At 42.8% G+C, this 14946-nt stretch overlaps 1 pseudogene; it reads right to left on the bottom strand.

Moving 5' to 3' along the window:
- Positions 1 to 348: 348 nt before the first annotated feature.
- LOC136320327 (DNA-directed RNA polymerases I, II, and III subunit RPABC4 pseudogene) lies at positions 349 to 717 on the bottom strand (annotated as a pseudogene).
- Positions 718 to 14946: the final 14229 nt, after the last annotated feature.

The following is a 14946-nucleotide window of genomic DNA, read 5'->3' as shown; positions in this document are numbered from 1 at the left end:
TGTCCCTGGCATTATGAGCTGCTTTTTCTTTTCTGTTTTTTTTTAGCAAACCAGATGGTAAACTTTGAATAATCTCATCTACCTGACCTCAGAAACAGGCTTTCAGTTGATAAATTAAACTTTATCATAGATATGTATATACAAGAAAAAAACATAGTCTATAGAGAGAGTTCAGTAGTATCCTTGGTTTCAGGCATAATTAGGGGTCTTGGAACATATCCCTCATGGATAAGGGGGGCATCCTCTATCCCATTTCTTAGGAGCTTTTAATGCCATGTAGTTACCCCTGACAGAAGTGCCAGGCTCTAAGCACTGTTTTATTTCCCATTGTGAGACCCTTTTAACAAAAGTTTATTTATGTAAGCTACTAAGAGATACCTAAATGCTTTTTTAAATGAAATCGTGTGTATAGAGTTATATTCATAAAGATAAGTACACTAATCAAAAGCTATACAACATTAACAGCAAATCCAAACGCGAACAAAGACATTTCTCTGCCGTCCATGTTTCATCGTGCATCAAACACCACCAATCTTTTAGTCCTTTTCTTGTACATTATTCTGTGTCCACATTCTCTGCATCTGATTGGACCCCTGGATTTTATTTCATTTTCTCTGTGACAGTCTCCACAGATATATATCATTGGCTGCTCCTTTAGGGGTCGGACGTCCTCCTGGGTGTCCATTGTTAGTCCGTAACACAGAGAAACTCCTCGCTGGTACTATGTGAGACCCTTTTAAATGAGCTATTAAATACCTCTTCTCCTTGCCTCCATATCTGTAGGTTCCAAATAATTGTAGATTACTTTGCTCTCCCAACTAACCTGAAGTAACCACTTAACTCTGCTCCAATATCCTTCCATCGCTGAATGTAAATCACCTTCTTTGTCCACTAACTTTGAATGCATTCAGAAAACCATGAGTCTGACCTGTGGTGGCAAACCGCAGCTTGTGAGCCACATGTGGCTCTTTGGCCCCTTGAGTGTGGCTCTTCCACAAAATACCACGTGCAGGCACAAAGGCCAGCTTAAGAATACCCTAATTAAGTTAATAACAATGTACCTACCTATATAGTTTAAGTTTAAAAAATTTGGCTCTCAAAAGAAATTTCATCATTGTACTGTTGATATTTGGTTCAGTTGACTAATGAGTTTGCTGACCGCTGACCTAGAACACTGAGGTCACCGATTCGAAACCCTGGGCTTGCCTGGTCAAGGCACAGATGGGAGTTTATTTTTCCTGCCCCCACCCCAACTTCTCTCTCTCTCTATCTCTCTCTCTCTCTCTCCTCTCTAAAATGAAAAGATAAAGGAAAAAAGGCAAACCATGAACTCACATAAGGCATAAAAATCAAGGAAATAGTCTGACAAACCTAAGTGGCCACGCATCTGACTTTTAGTGTTAATCTCTCAGCTTCTGGTAAGACTGTGGAGAAATTCATAGCCACCGGGTGGTCCTAGGCTTTCTGAATAAGGAAGGGAGACTGTCAGACTGTCTTAACCAGTCAAGTCATTAAAAGACTTGTAGGTATTGATCCAGTAGTGACCCAGCTCCTCTTTGAAATGTTCACTATTTTGTCTTCCTCAGGGTCACATGGAACTAGAAACTCAACTTGCCAACAGGGCAGCTGCAGGGTCAGAGTGACACCATCCCACATACCTTGGTCATGGCGGGGACTCTCCTAGAAACTGCCAGAGTAGAAGTTCCCCACTGCAACCCCACAGCCTTCTGCTCCAGTTTCCAAGGTTTCCAAGTACAGTGAAAGGGTCCACCACTTCCATCACTCCCGAGATCATCAGCTCTAAATTCATTTTTTCTCTTTTTTTATCTTCTGTTGCCCACACAACAAAGACCTGATAGTCCAATAGAAGAGGCCAAGGCTAACTCTGTTGGAAAGATAGACATGGTTACCACTTGGAATCGGTTGGCTATTTTGATTGGCTGTGATTAACTGAGGCTAGAGAAGGGGATGGGGGGGTATCTCCCCATCCTTCATGAACTTGTGCTGGAACCGGACCAGGCAGGAAAGCAGTGAATACAGACACCCTGTAGCTATGGCCACGCCACTGCAGGTGACAAGGAAACAGCCGTGTCCCTCAAGGCTCCCTTTAGCTTTCCTCTACTATGTTCTTCGGAGATGTAGTCAATGCACATAAGCTCAGCTAATGCCTGCCAAGCTCCTGACAGCTCTGTCTAGAAACAGCAGCAAAAGGGGAACAATTTTAGTCAACTCAACTGGACTTTCACTATCACTGCATCCAATCCTTTCACTTTGTGGAGATAGAAAACTGAAACTGTGCAGAAAGACAAGGATGGACTCAAATATACGTCTTTAATCAGACGGCCAGCAAGTCTGAGAAGGCAGAGGGCTTCAGACCCCGAATCTGTCTTAACATCTCTTATCAAACTAGGCTTTTATAGTTCTTTCAGGGTGGTTAGTAACAGTTAAAATCATCAGTATATGTGGTTTGCCCAGCAAAGATGGAGGCAGTGAGCTTTTCTCAGGGTTGTCTTCAGAATCTCTGACATATGTCCCTCCAGATTGTCTGGTCAGATTGTTTCATCATGGCAATTTCACGATTGATATCAGGACATTTGGTCCACTCCGAGATCTTACAAGTGATTGATCACACCAGCTAATTCTATAAAACAATTTCTTAGCCAAGGATCCTTGGAGGAAAGGCAAGAGCAAATTATACAAGATACATCATCTATTGTTCGCCCCTTAACCTCCCTAGCCCCTTTCACTACAATCTTTGATCATAGGCAGAGTTTTCTTGGCTCAGATACTTCCTACACACTCCATAAGTGTAAAGCCAGTAGCCACAGTCACCATCACAGCTGCCTGGCCCATGCAGGTTTGCATTAGATTCAGATAGTCGGTAATGAAACAACAGAGCCAAGAACTGGTGGGCCATTAGCTTTAATCCTAGCTTGTACCCAGCAGGCAAGTGAAAACACACACTGGGCTCCAAAACCCACTCATTCCATGCTCACAAAGCTACTGACTTATCCGAGTTTCCTAGAATCAAAGGTTTCTAGCTCACCAGTCTTATTCACCTCTGTTCCCCATCTCCTTCCTTCTCCCTGCACAAACTCTGCACAAACTGACTTTTCCTTTAACACTCCGCAATCTTGGCTGCTTCTCCAGGCCTCCTCCACGTGGCCTTTATCTGCTCTCTGCTCTCTCCTCTAATGCTAATCTTGATAGATACATGAATTACAACTGCCCTTTTGCTGTTCCACTTGGCTGCCTGACCCACCCTTAATTACTGGACAATTGCCCCTGGGACAAAGGAATTCCAGGAAGCTGGTCAATCACCCCAAAGAGAAGTATTCCAGAAAGCCGAACATGCCAGCATACCCTCACTTGAGGCTATCCCCAACCCTATAAAGTTTTACCTCAGTCTGTTTTGGGGGCCCTTCTTTCTGAGAAGTGCCCCGGCAGGCCCTTCTCTTCTAATAAAGCCTGCATACCTGGAGTTCGAGTGCCGTCTCATTCTTACAAATCTCAGGAACCGAGAGAGCAAGTCCCATTCTGCCCCACTTTATAGTGCAGAAATCAAAACCTTTAATTCAATATACAAAATAGAGAAGTCTCTAATACAAAGTCACTTATCTGAGGCATGATGGGATTGTATCACCTCACATAAAAATTGGTGGGAAAGGTTTAGTCCTAAAACCAAGCCCCAGGCTACAAGGATCCTGCCTGCCCACAGCCCGCCCCCAACACACATTAATATCACCTGGGCAATGGGCTTCCATGTGGGCAGAGCCATCTTTAACAAAGTGAGCATAATATATTTTATCTGCCAACAGTTGATTTGAGCTGGGAGTGCAGAAAGGTTTTGTGGATGACCTCTCTGTACTTGTGCGATTAGCACAAAACCAATATGGCTGATGGCATTGTGTTGTAAATGCAGAACAGCATAAAACCATATGTGATTAGCATAAAACCAATATGGCTGATGGCATTGTGTTGTAAATGCAGAACATTGTGTTGTAAATGCAGAACAGGAAGGAGACCATAGCTAGCCAGGTAAAGGAAGAAAAAGATTAAATTTAAATCTTTTCTTATACTGATAAGCCATTTACAGGCATTTGTCTCTATGAAAACTACCCCTCCCCTCCTGAAAGCATGTAGTTAATGTATGTATCTCAAAACAAAAGGTATAAATTTATGCTGTGATATCAGGATTTTCCCCCTCCCATGTATGGTCAACAGTATATAGACAGCCACTGAACTAATTTGGGGGACTCCACAATTTGGGTCTATTGCCCTTTGTCAGCAACATGTGGCCGACATTTTTTTTTTTTTTTTTACAGAGACAGAGTCAGAGAGAGGAATAGATGGGGACAGACAGACAGGAACGAAGAGTGAGAAGCATCAATCATTAGTTTTTCATTACACATTGCAACATCTTAATTGTTCATTGATTGCCTTCTCATAGTGCCTTGACCGCGGGCCTTCAGCAGATCGAGTAACCCCTTGCTCAAGTCAGTGACCTTGGGCTCGAGCTGGTGAGCTTTTGCTCAAACCAGATGAGCCCTCACTCAAGCTGGTGACCTCGGGGTCTCGAACCTGGGTCTTCCGCATCCCAGTCCAACGCTCTATCCACTGCGTCACTGCCCGGTCAGGCTGTGGCCGACATATTTAACAAATTTCCTCCTTTAATAAAACTTTTCCTTTTTTTTTTTTTTTTTTTTTGTATTTTTCTGAAGCTGGAAATGGGGAGAGACAGTCAGACAGACTCCCGCATGTGCCCGACCGGGATCCACCCGGCACGCCCACCAGGGGGCGATGCTCTGCCCCTCCGGGGCGTCACTCTGTTGCAACCAGAGCCACTCTAGCACCTGGGGCAGAGGCCATGGAGCCATCCCCAGCGCCCGGGCCAACTTTGCTCCAATGGAGCCTTGGCTGCGGGAGGGGAAGAGAGAGACAGAGAGGAAGGAGAGGGGGAGGGGTGGAGAAGCAGATGGGCGCTTTACCTGTGTGCCCTGGCTGGGAATCAAACCTGGGACTTCCACACGCCAGGCTGATGCTCTACCACTGAGCCAACCGGCCAGGGCCATAATAAAACTTTTCAAAAACTTATTTGGACTATGTGCCTCTATGAACACCTGCGGAATTGTGGATTTAGTTACTTTACAACAATGCCTCCCATGTCACCATGTCACCTAATCGTCTTCACTGTCTGCATGCCTTTCTCTTTGTCTCCACCTCTACCTCACTCTTTCAAACTCAGTTTCCCTTACGGTTTTCTCCTGACAGAGCTGATCTCCATCGTTCATGAAAAGGCAGAGCGAATAGTAGCAGGAGACTTAGCCATGATAAACAAAGCCAACATGGCTAAAACTGCATAGGCTTAAATTTGATGGGCAAATTAAATCTTAATTTTATATATATATTGTTGGGCAGATAAAATATACTATGCTCACTTTGTTAAAGATGGCGCTGCCCACGTGGAAGCCCGTTGCCCAGATGATATTAATGTGTGTTGGGGGCGGGCTGTGGGCAGGCAGGATCCTTGTAGCCTGGTGAGGAGCCACTGAGCCATTTCACCCACAGGTGTTGTAAAGTACCAAAGGCTACAGAATTAATATTAATATTTTAAGAGGTTTGGAGAACATTTTATTAATTTGGGTTAAGGTGTGGAGAGAAATTGTGAGAATAGTGTCTGTACTGTGTGATTGGCATAGTCAGGATGGCCCTTGGCATTGTATTATAAATGCAGAGGGGAGGGAAACATGGATCCCCAGACATTCCATCACACCTCTGGGAAAAAGGGTGAATGGCTAGCCAGGTACAGGGAGAGAAAAACCAAAATAAACCTTTTCTCATAGCAATGAGCCATTTGTGGGCATTTGTCCCCACTGAAACTACCTCTCCTATGTAAATGCGTGTGGTTAACACGTGTGACTCTGGACAGAGAGATGGCAGATAAACACTAGATAATATAGGAATACTTTTAATATGTAAAGAGACATCTTTCTACCATTGTGTTGGCTTGTAAACTTTGTTTTCCCCAAAAGGATGTATGGCTTGCAAATTGAATGTGGTCCTATCATGTTAAAGGACATATGACTATAACCAATAGTGGTAAGGGGATTCTAATTATAATTTTTGCTTCTGTACTTCCCACTTACAAAACTATAAAAACTAAGTAGAACAAAGGGCCGGCGCACTCTCTGTCAGATTTCTGTCGGAGTTTCACTTGGCCAAACTAGACAATAAAGCTTTGACGTGTAAATGATGAACCTTGTTCCTGTCTTCCATGTTTCGGGTCCCTCCGAATTTGGCTTAACACCTGGGGCTTGGTTTTAGGACTAAACATTTCCCACCCTTTTTTTTGTTTTTGTTTTTGTTTTTAATTATATTTATTTATTTATTTTTAATGTGGCGACATCAGTAAATCAAGATACATATATTCAAAGATAACATGTCCAGGTTATCTTGTCATTCAATTATGTTGCATACTCATCACTCAAAGTCAGATTGTCCTCTGTCACCTTCTATCTAGTTCTCTTTGTGCCCCTCCCCCTCCCCCTTTCCTCTCCCTCTCCCCCCTCCCCCCATAACCACTACACTCTTATCAATGTCTCTTGGTCTCACTTTTATGTCCCATCTACGTATGGAACAATGCAGTTCCTGGTTTTTTCTGATTTACTTATTTCACTCCGTATAATGTTGTCAAGATCCCACCATTTTGCTATAAATGATCCGATGTCATCATTTCTTATGACTGAGTAGTATTCCATAGTGTATATGTGCCACATCTTCTTTATCCAGTCGTCTATTGACGGCTTTTTGGTTGTTTCCATGTCCTGGCCACTGTGAACAATGCTGCAATGAACATGGGGCTGCATGTGTCTTTACGAGGCAATGTTTCTGAGTTTTGGGGGTATATACCCAGTAGAGGGATTGCTGGGTCATAAGGTAGTTCTATTTTCAGTTTTTTGAGGAACCACCATACTTTCTTCCATAATGGTTGTACTACTTTACATTCCCACCAACAGTGGATGAGGGTTCCTTTTTCTCCACAACCTCTCCAACATTTGCTATTACCTGTGTTGTTAATAATAGCTAATCTAACAGGTGTAGGGTGGTATCTCATTGCAGTTTTGATTTGCATTTATCTAATAACTAAAGAAGATGAGCATCTTTTCATATATCTGTTGGCCATTTGTATTTCTTCCTGGGAGAAGTGTCTGTTCATATCCTCTTCCCATTTTTTTATTGGATTGTTTGTTTGTTTGTCATTGAGTTTTATGAGTTCTTTGTATATTTTGGATATTAGGCCCTTATCTGAGCAGGTGTTTAAAAATATCATTTCCCAATTAGTTGGCTATCTGTTTATCTTGTTATCAGTTTCTCTTGCTGAGCAAAATCTTCTCAGTCTGATGTAGTCCCATTCATTAATTTTTGCTTTCACTTCTCTTGCCTGTGGAGTCAAATTCATAAAATGCTCTTTAAAGCCCAGGTCCATGAGTTGAGTACTTATGTCTTCTTCTATGTACTTTATTGTTTCAGGTCTTATGTTTAGATCTTTGATCCATTTTGAGTTAATTTTAGTACAGGGGGACAAACTGTAGTCCAGCTTCATTCTTTTGCATGTGGCTTTCCAGTTTTCCCAGCACCATTTGTTGAAGAGGCTTTCTTTTCTCCATTGTGTGTTGTTGGCCCTTTTATCAAAAATTATTTGACTATATATATGTGGTTTTATTTCTGGGCTTTCTATTCTGTTCAATTGGTCTGAGTGTCTATTTTTCTGCCAATACCATGCTGTTTTGATTGTTGTGGCCCTATAATAGAGTTTGAAGTCAGGTATTGTAATGCCCCCAGCTTCATTCCTTTTCTTTAGGATTGCTTTGGCTATTCGGGGTTTTTTATAGTTCCATATAAATCTGATGATTTTTTGATCCATTTCTTTAAAAAATGTCATTGGAATTTTGATGGGAATTGCATTAAATTTGTATATTGCTTTGGGTAATATGGCCATCTTGATTATATTTATTCTACCTAACCAAGAACAAGGAATATTCTTCCATCTCATAATATCTTTTTCGATTTCCCTTAACAATGGTTTATAGTTTTCATTGTATAAGTCCTTTACATTCTTTGTTATGTTTATTCCTAGGTATTTTATTTTTTTGTTGTTGCAATCATGAAGGGGATTATTCTTTTGAGTTCATTCTCAAATGTTTCATTGTTGGCATATAGAAAGGCTATTGACTTCTGTATGTTAATTTTGTATCCTGCGACCTTACTGTATTGGTTTATTGTTTCTAGTAGTCTTTTTGTGGATTCTTTGGAGTTTTCGATGTATAGGATCATATCATCTGCAAAAAGTGATATCTTTACTTCTTCTTTTCCAATATGGATGCCTTTTATTTCTTTGTCTTGTTTGATTGCTGTGGCTAGAACCTCTAGTACCACATTAAATAAGAGTGGAGAGAGTGGACAACTGTTGGGCAGATAGAGTGTATTATGCTCACTTTGTTAAAGATAACACAAGGAGGCCGTCACCCAGGTGATATTAACGTGTGTTGAAAATCCTTGTAGCCTGGGGCTTGGTTTTGGGATTAAGCCTTTCCCACCCTTTTTGATGTAGGGCGGTACAATCCTATCATGCCTCAGAGAAGTGACTTTGTATTAGAGACTTCCCTACTTTGTATATTGGATTAAGGGTTTTGAATCTACACTATAAAATAGGGGTAGAATGGGAGCTTGGGCTCTTGGTTCCTGAGATAATCATTAGAAGAGAGAGCAGAGGAGAGCAGAGAAAGGCCACGTGGAGGAGGCCAGGAGAAGCAGCCAAGATGGCGTAATGTTGAGTGAGAAGCCAATTTGGGCAGAGTTTGTATCTGGGATAAGGAAAGGAGATGGGGAACAGAGGTGAATAAGTCTAGTGAGCTAGAAACATTTGATTCTAGGAAACTCGGATAAGTCAGTAGCTTTGTGAGCACTGAATGTGACTGGGTTTTGGAGCCCAGTGTGTATTTTTACTTGCCCGCCGGGTGCAAAGCTAGAATTAAAGACTATGGCCCACCAGTTTTTGGCTCCGCTGTTTCTTTGCCGACTGTCCGAATCCAGTGCGAACCTGCATGGGCTGGGCTGCTGTGATAGTGGCACTGGCCGTGGCTCCTGGCTTTACAACAACCCTGTCTTGTTCCTGAGTTAAGGGGGAAAGCCTTCAGTTTTGTGCCATTTAGTATGATGTTAGCTGATGGTTTATCATATATAGCCTTTATTATGTTGAGATATTTTCCTTCTATACCCATTTTGTTGAGAGTCTTAAACATAAAATTGTGTTGTATTTTATCAAAAGCCTTTTCTGCATCTATTGATAATATCATGTGGTTCTTGTTCTTTGTTTTGTTGATATGGTCCCACCCTTTTTGATGTGGGGTGGTGCAATCCCATCATGCCTCAAATAAGTGACTTTGTATTAGAGACTTCCCCATTTTTTATTATGGATTAAAGGTTTTTATTTCTGCACTATAAAGTGGGGCAGGCCAGGACCTTGCTCTCGTGGTTCCTGAGATTATCATTAAAGGAGAGAGCAGAGAGGAGAGCAGAGAAAGGCCATGCGGAGGAGGCCAGGAGAAGCAGCCAAGATGGCGGAGTGTTGAGTGAGAAGCCAGTTTGTGCAGAGTTTGTGCAGGGAGAAGGAAGGAGATGGGGAACAGAGGTGAATAAGACTGGTGAGCTAGAAACCTTTGATTCTAGGAAACTCGGATAAGTCAGTAGCTTTGTGAGCACTGAATGTGAGTGGGTTTTGGAGCCCAGAGTGTGTTTTTACTTGCCCGCCGGGTGCAAGCTAGGATTAAAGATGATGGCCCATCAGTTTTTGGCTCCATTGTTTCTTTACCAACTTTTCAAATCCAATGCGAACCTGCATGGGCCAGGCTGCTGTGATGGTGGCCACTGGCTTTACATATATATATATGTAAAGGGATTATGGGCTTGGTGGAAATAATGAACTGATCTACACAGCACAGATTAACCATTTCCATTATTTTCTATTTTTCGTATATATATTATTATATATATACATATATACACATACAGTAGTCACCCCTTAGCTAAGCTGGCTGAGTGACTAACGGCCTATAGTTTTTACAGCATGGATACACTGGGCAAAGGTATGTTCACACCCTGGGCAGGATGGAGCAGAATGGCTGAGATTTCTTCTGCACTACTCAGAATGTCACATACTTTAAAACTTACAAGTTGTTTATTTCTGAAATTTTCCGTGGAATATTTTTGAGTTGCCCTTTAAATGGGTAACTGAAACCACAGAAAGCAAAGCCACAGATAAGAGAGGACTATTGCTTAAATAAAGACTCTGTCTGTTGCCTGACCTGTGGTGGCGCAGTGGATAAAAGTGTCGACCTGGAACACTGAGGTCGCCGGTTCAAAACCCTAGGCTTGCCCGGTCAAGGCACATATGGGAGTGAAGCTTCCTGCTCCTCCCCCCTTCTCTTTCTCTCTCTCTCTCTCTCTCTCTCTCTCTCTCTCTCCCCCCCCTCTAAAATGAATAAATAAATATAAATAATTAAAAAAAAAAGACTCTGTCTGTTCTTTGTCTCAAGTTTCTGGCCCAGAGCTTCAAAAAACGCTTGGAATGTTGAGTGATGAGTGTCTTTGTTATGCTAACAGTATGACTCCTGGTGGGTCCTTAGATAGCTGGGGGGGGGGGGGTACTGGTCACCAAAGAGATCAGCCACCATCTAATTAGAGGATTGGAATTTGACCACATGGCCAATGAATTAGTCAATCATATCTACATACTGAAAACCCAATTTAAAAACTTTGAGATGAAGACTTGGAGGAACCTCCTGGCTGGCGAACACATTGTTGCACTGAGAGGGTTATTTATTAGGGATCCCACTCGGAGAGGCTGTTCTTGAGTTCCCCTGCCTCTCCCCAGACTTACCCTGTGCAGCTCTTTCATTTGGGTGTTCTTAACTTGAATCCTGTGCACATTATTACACCTATAATCATAACTATAGTGTCTTTAGTGAGTTTTGTTAGTCATTTAATAAATTATTGATCCTGAAGGGGAGCTTAGAGGAGTCATGGGAATACTAGACATTATAGTCAATCAGTCAGAAGTGTGGGTGGGCTTTGTGACTTGCTGATGTTGAATGTGGGGGCAGTCTTATGGAAGGACTTGCCTTTAACCCATGGGTGTCTATGCCAACACCAGGCAGTTAGGTAGAGGAATTATAGGAAACCCAGTTGGTGTCAGGGCATTAATGTCAAAACAATATTTTCAGAACTCAGACATACAAAAGAACACTAGAAAACAGCTAGTAAATAATAATAAAAATAATAATAATAAATAGTTGTGGGTTGGTCAGCAATGGAGGACGGTCACGTGAGGAACCCAGACCTGGGAACTTAGCTAGAACCGCCCACATCCAGGTGCGCCAAAAGAAACTTCCCAGGAGCCCTTTGGAAAAAAGCGACTATCTGTCAGCCAGTGAGATTTCACCACATCATATTAACTAGAGACCCTTTAAATATCTCCCACGTGGGTCACTCTATGCGACTTCCCTGGCCTCTGTGTCCCCGGGACCAGGGAACCTCATCAGGCAGGATGCACTCTGTACTCAATAAAACCTTTTATTATTCTACACTTCAAGGCTCCGGCCCCTTCTTTTTTCCTCAGCGGGGGAAAAATACCTTACAATAGTCAAGTAGGTTAATTTACTACTTAAGTTCATCTTCTGATCTTGTTGCATCTCAATTTTTGGTTATATCAGTTTTCAGTGTTTTTATTTTATGACTGTGTAAATACTGATCACAGCTGAGTTAAGTGGTAAACTATGGCTACATTTCCTTCTCTATAGGATTTTCTTTCACTTTTCTTGGTGTCAACATACCTTTTTTTTTTTTTTTTCAATCAAGGGAGAGGCAGGAAGGAGGAGAGACAGACTCTCACATGTGCCCTGACTGGGATCCACCCGGCAACCCACATCTGGGGCTAATGTTCTGCCCATATGGGGCTGCTGCTCCATTGTTCAGCAGCCAAGCTATTTTTAGCACCTGAAGTGAGGCCATGGAGCCATTCCCTGCCTCAGGGCCAACATGCTCATTCGAGCCATGGCTGCAGGACGGGAAGAGAGATAGAGAGAAAGAGAGAGAGGTAAGGGTGGATGTAAAGCCAGAAGGCACGGCCAGGGCCACTATCACAGCAGCCTGGCCCATGCAGGTTCGCATTGGATTCGGACAGTTGGTAAAGAAACAGCGGAGCCAAAAACTGGTGGGCCATAGTTTTTAATCTAGCTTGCACCCGGCGGGCAAGTAAAAATACACACTGGGCTCCAAAACCCAGTCACATTCAGTGCTCACAAAGCTACTGATTTATCCGAGTTTCCTAGAATCAAATGTTTCTAGCTCACCAGCCTTATTCTCCTCAGTTCCCCATCTCCCTCCTTATCCCAGATACAAACTCTGTACAAACTGGCATCTCACTCAGCACTCCGCCATCTTGGCTGCTTTTCCTGGCCTTCTCCACGCTGCTGGCTCTATTCTCTCTGCTCTCTCATGCTAACCTCAGGAACCAAGAGCGCAAACTCCGGTTTTGCCCCCACTTTATACTGTAGCTTCACAACCTCTAATCCAATATACAAAGTAGGGAAGTCTCTAATACAAAGTCACCTCTGAGGCATGATTGGATTGTACCACCCTACATCAAAAAAGGGTGGGAAAGGCTTAATCCCAAAACCAAGCCCCAGGCTACAATTCTCAACACACATTAATATCACCTGGGCAACGGCCTCTTTAACAAAGTGAGCATAATACATTTTATCTGCCCAACAGTGGAGAAGCAGATGGTCACTTCTCCTGTGTGCCTTGACTGGGAATTGAACCTAGGATTTTCACACGTGGGCTTATGTTCTACCACTGAGCCTACCAGCCAGGGCCAACGTGCCTCATTTTAAAAATTTGCTCTTTGTACATCTGGCTAAATCCTTGCCTATCTAAATCTGCAGAATCTTCCTCTTGTTTCTTTTCTGTTCTGGTCTAAACTTACTGCCCACTAGGCCTTCTACAAAGCTGTCATCCTGGACAAAAACCTTCACCATTACCCTCAGGCATTAATTTCTTTGGAGGGATTCCAAGATTTTGCTGTTCTCTTCATTTGATGGATCACATCCTCCAGCAATTTCCTTTCAAAAAGAGTACTAGATGGAAGATAACGTTAAGCCTTGCATAATAAAAACAACCTTTTCCCACCCATCCCTGGTTGCTTCTCTGGCTGGTGTGGAATCATAGATTGTATGTCACTTTCTCTTGGCATTTCGACAGTATTTCCCACTGTCCTGAGCCTTCAATGGTGCACCTCTAGAATTGGTCCTTCAATTTTATTTTCTCATTTTTTTTGTACTTCTACTTTGAGGATATTTACTCAGTTTTATCTTTCATTGAGTTTGCTATTAGCTGAGCAGTTTAATTTTGAAAAGCTCTCATTTATTTTCTGATTATTTATCTGGATTGCTCCTAGCTTCTCTTGCAATGAATACAATGCTTTGTCTTGGCCCTTAGGTGAATAAAGTATAGGACTTCCGCATTTTGTCTGTTTCCTGAACGATCTGCATAGTCATTTTTAGTGTTTTATTTGGGCTCTGTCTTTCCGGTTGAACACTTCTCCAGTCCCCGTGGGTCTTTGTGGAAAGGCACCGTGCAGAGGACAGCCGGCTTTGGTTTCCACCTTAGGCGCAGGGACAGACCTCAGCTGTTGTGGGACAGAGTGTTCCACCACCCTTATCAGTTTTTTTTAACTCTCCTCCGTATCTCTGTAAATAGGCCCTTCTTGTACTTCTTTGCAATTATCTTAATGGGTCTGGCATCTGTCTTGCAGGCACTAGCCTATAAAACCTGTAAATCTTATCTCCTTCAGCGCACCACAAATAGCTATCCACTAACTCAGTGAAGTCACGAGCCAAGTTTTCTTTGGTACAGTGACTTCACCAGGAAACCCAGGACCTATGATGCCTTTGTACAGTTCTGGAGAAAGAGAGGCCATAGCTCCCATCACGGTTTCCAAAAAGATTTTTAAACTAAATGTAGTTAGAAATGATCTTCTCGCCTGACCTGTGGTGGCGCAGTGGATAAAGCGTCGACCTGGAAATGCTAAGGTCACCGGTTCGAAGCCCTGGGCCTGCCTGGTCAAGGCACATGTGGGAGTTGATGCTTCCAGCTCCTCCCCTCCTTCTCTCTCTCTCTCTGTCTCTCCTCTCTCTCTCTCTGTCCTCTCTAAAAAAATGAATAAATAAAAAAAAAAAAAAGAAATGATCAATGATCTTCTCCAACAGGGCATTTATCTTGCTGACAGTCTGGTAGTGATAACCTGGTGGCCAGAATATATGAGTAATGACATGATCACAACTTTTCTGTAGGAGATAATTTTATTTTAGAGCTAAAAAAACAAACAAAAATAAAGAGGCTTTGACCTTTATAGGGTTCCTCTCATACCTGTTGTAAAGCCAGTAGCCAGAGCCAGGGCCACTATCACAGCAGCCTGGCTCATGCAGGTTCGCATTGGATTTGGACAGTCGGTAAAGAAACAACGGAGCCAAGAACTGGTAGGCCATTTTCTTTAATTCTAGCTTGCACCCAGCGGGCAAGTAAAAATACACACTGGGCTCCAAAACCCACTCACATTCAGTGCTCACAAAGCCACTGACTTATCAGAGTTTCCTAGAATCAAAGGTTTCTAGCTCACCAGTCTTATTCACCTTTGTTCCCCATCTCCTTCCTTCTCCAGCGTCAAATTGCACAAACTGGCCTCTCACTCAATACTCTGCCATCTTGGCTGCTTCTCCTGGCCACATGGCCTCTTTCTGCTCTCTGCTCTGCTCCCTCTGCTCTCTCATGCTAATCATCCCAGGAACCAAGAGAGCAAGCTCCTATTCTGCCCCTACTTTATAGTGT

Source organism: Saccopteryx bilineata, chromosome 1 (assembly GCF_036850765.1).
Source record: "Saccopteryx bilineata isolate mSacBil1 chromosome 1, mSacBil1_pri_phased_curated, whole genome shotgun sequence".
Lineage (NCBI taxonomy): Eukaryota > Metazoa > Chordata > Mammalia > Chiroptera > Emballonuridae > Saccopteryx > Saccopteryx bilineata.
The sequence above is the reverse complement of the archived record's forward strand: the minus strand, read 5'-3'. Positions and strand labels throughout refer to the sequence as shown.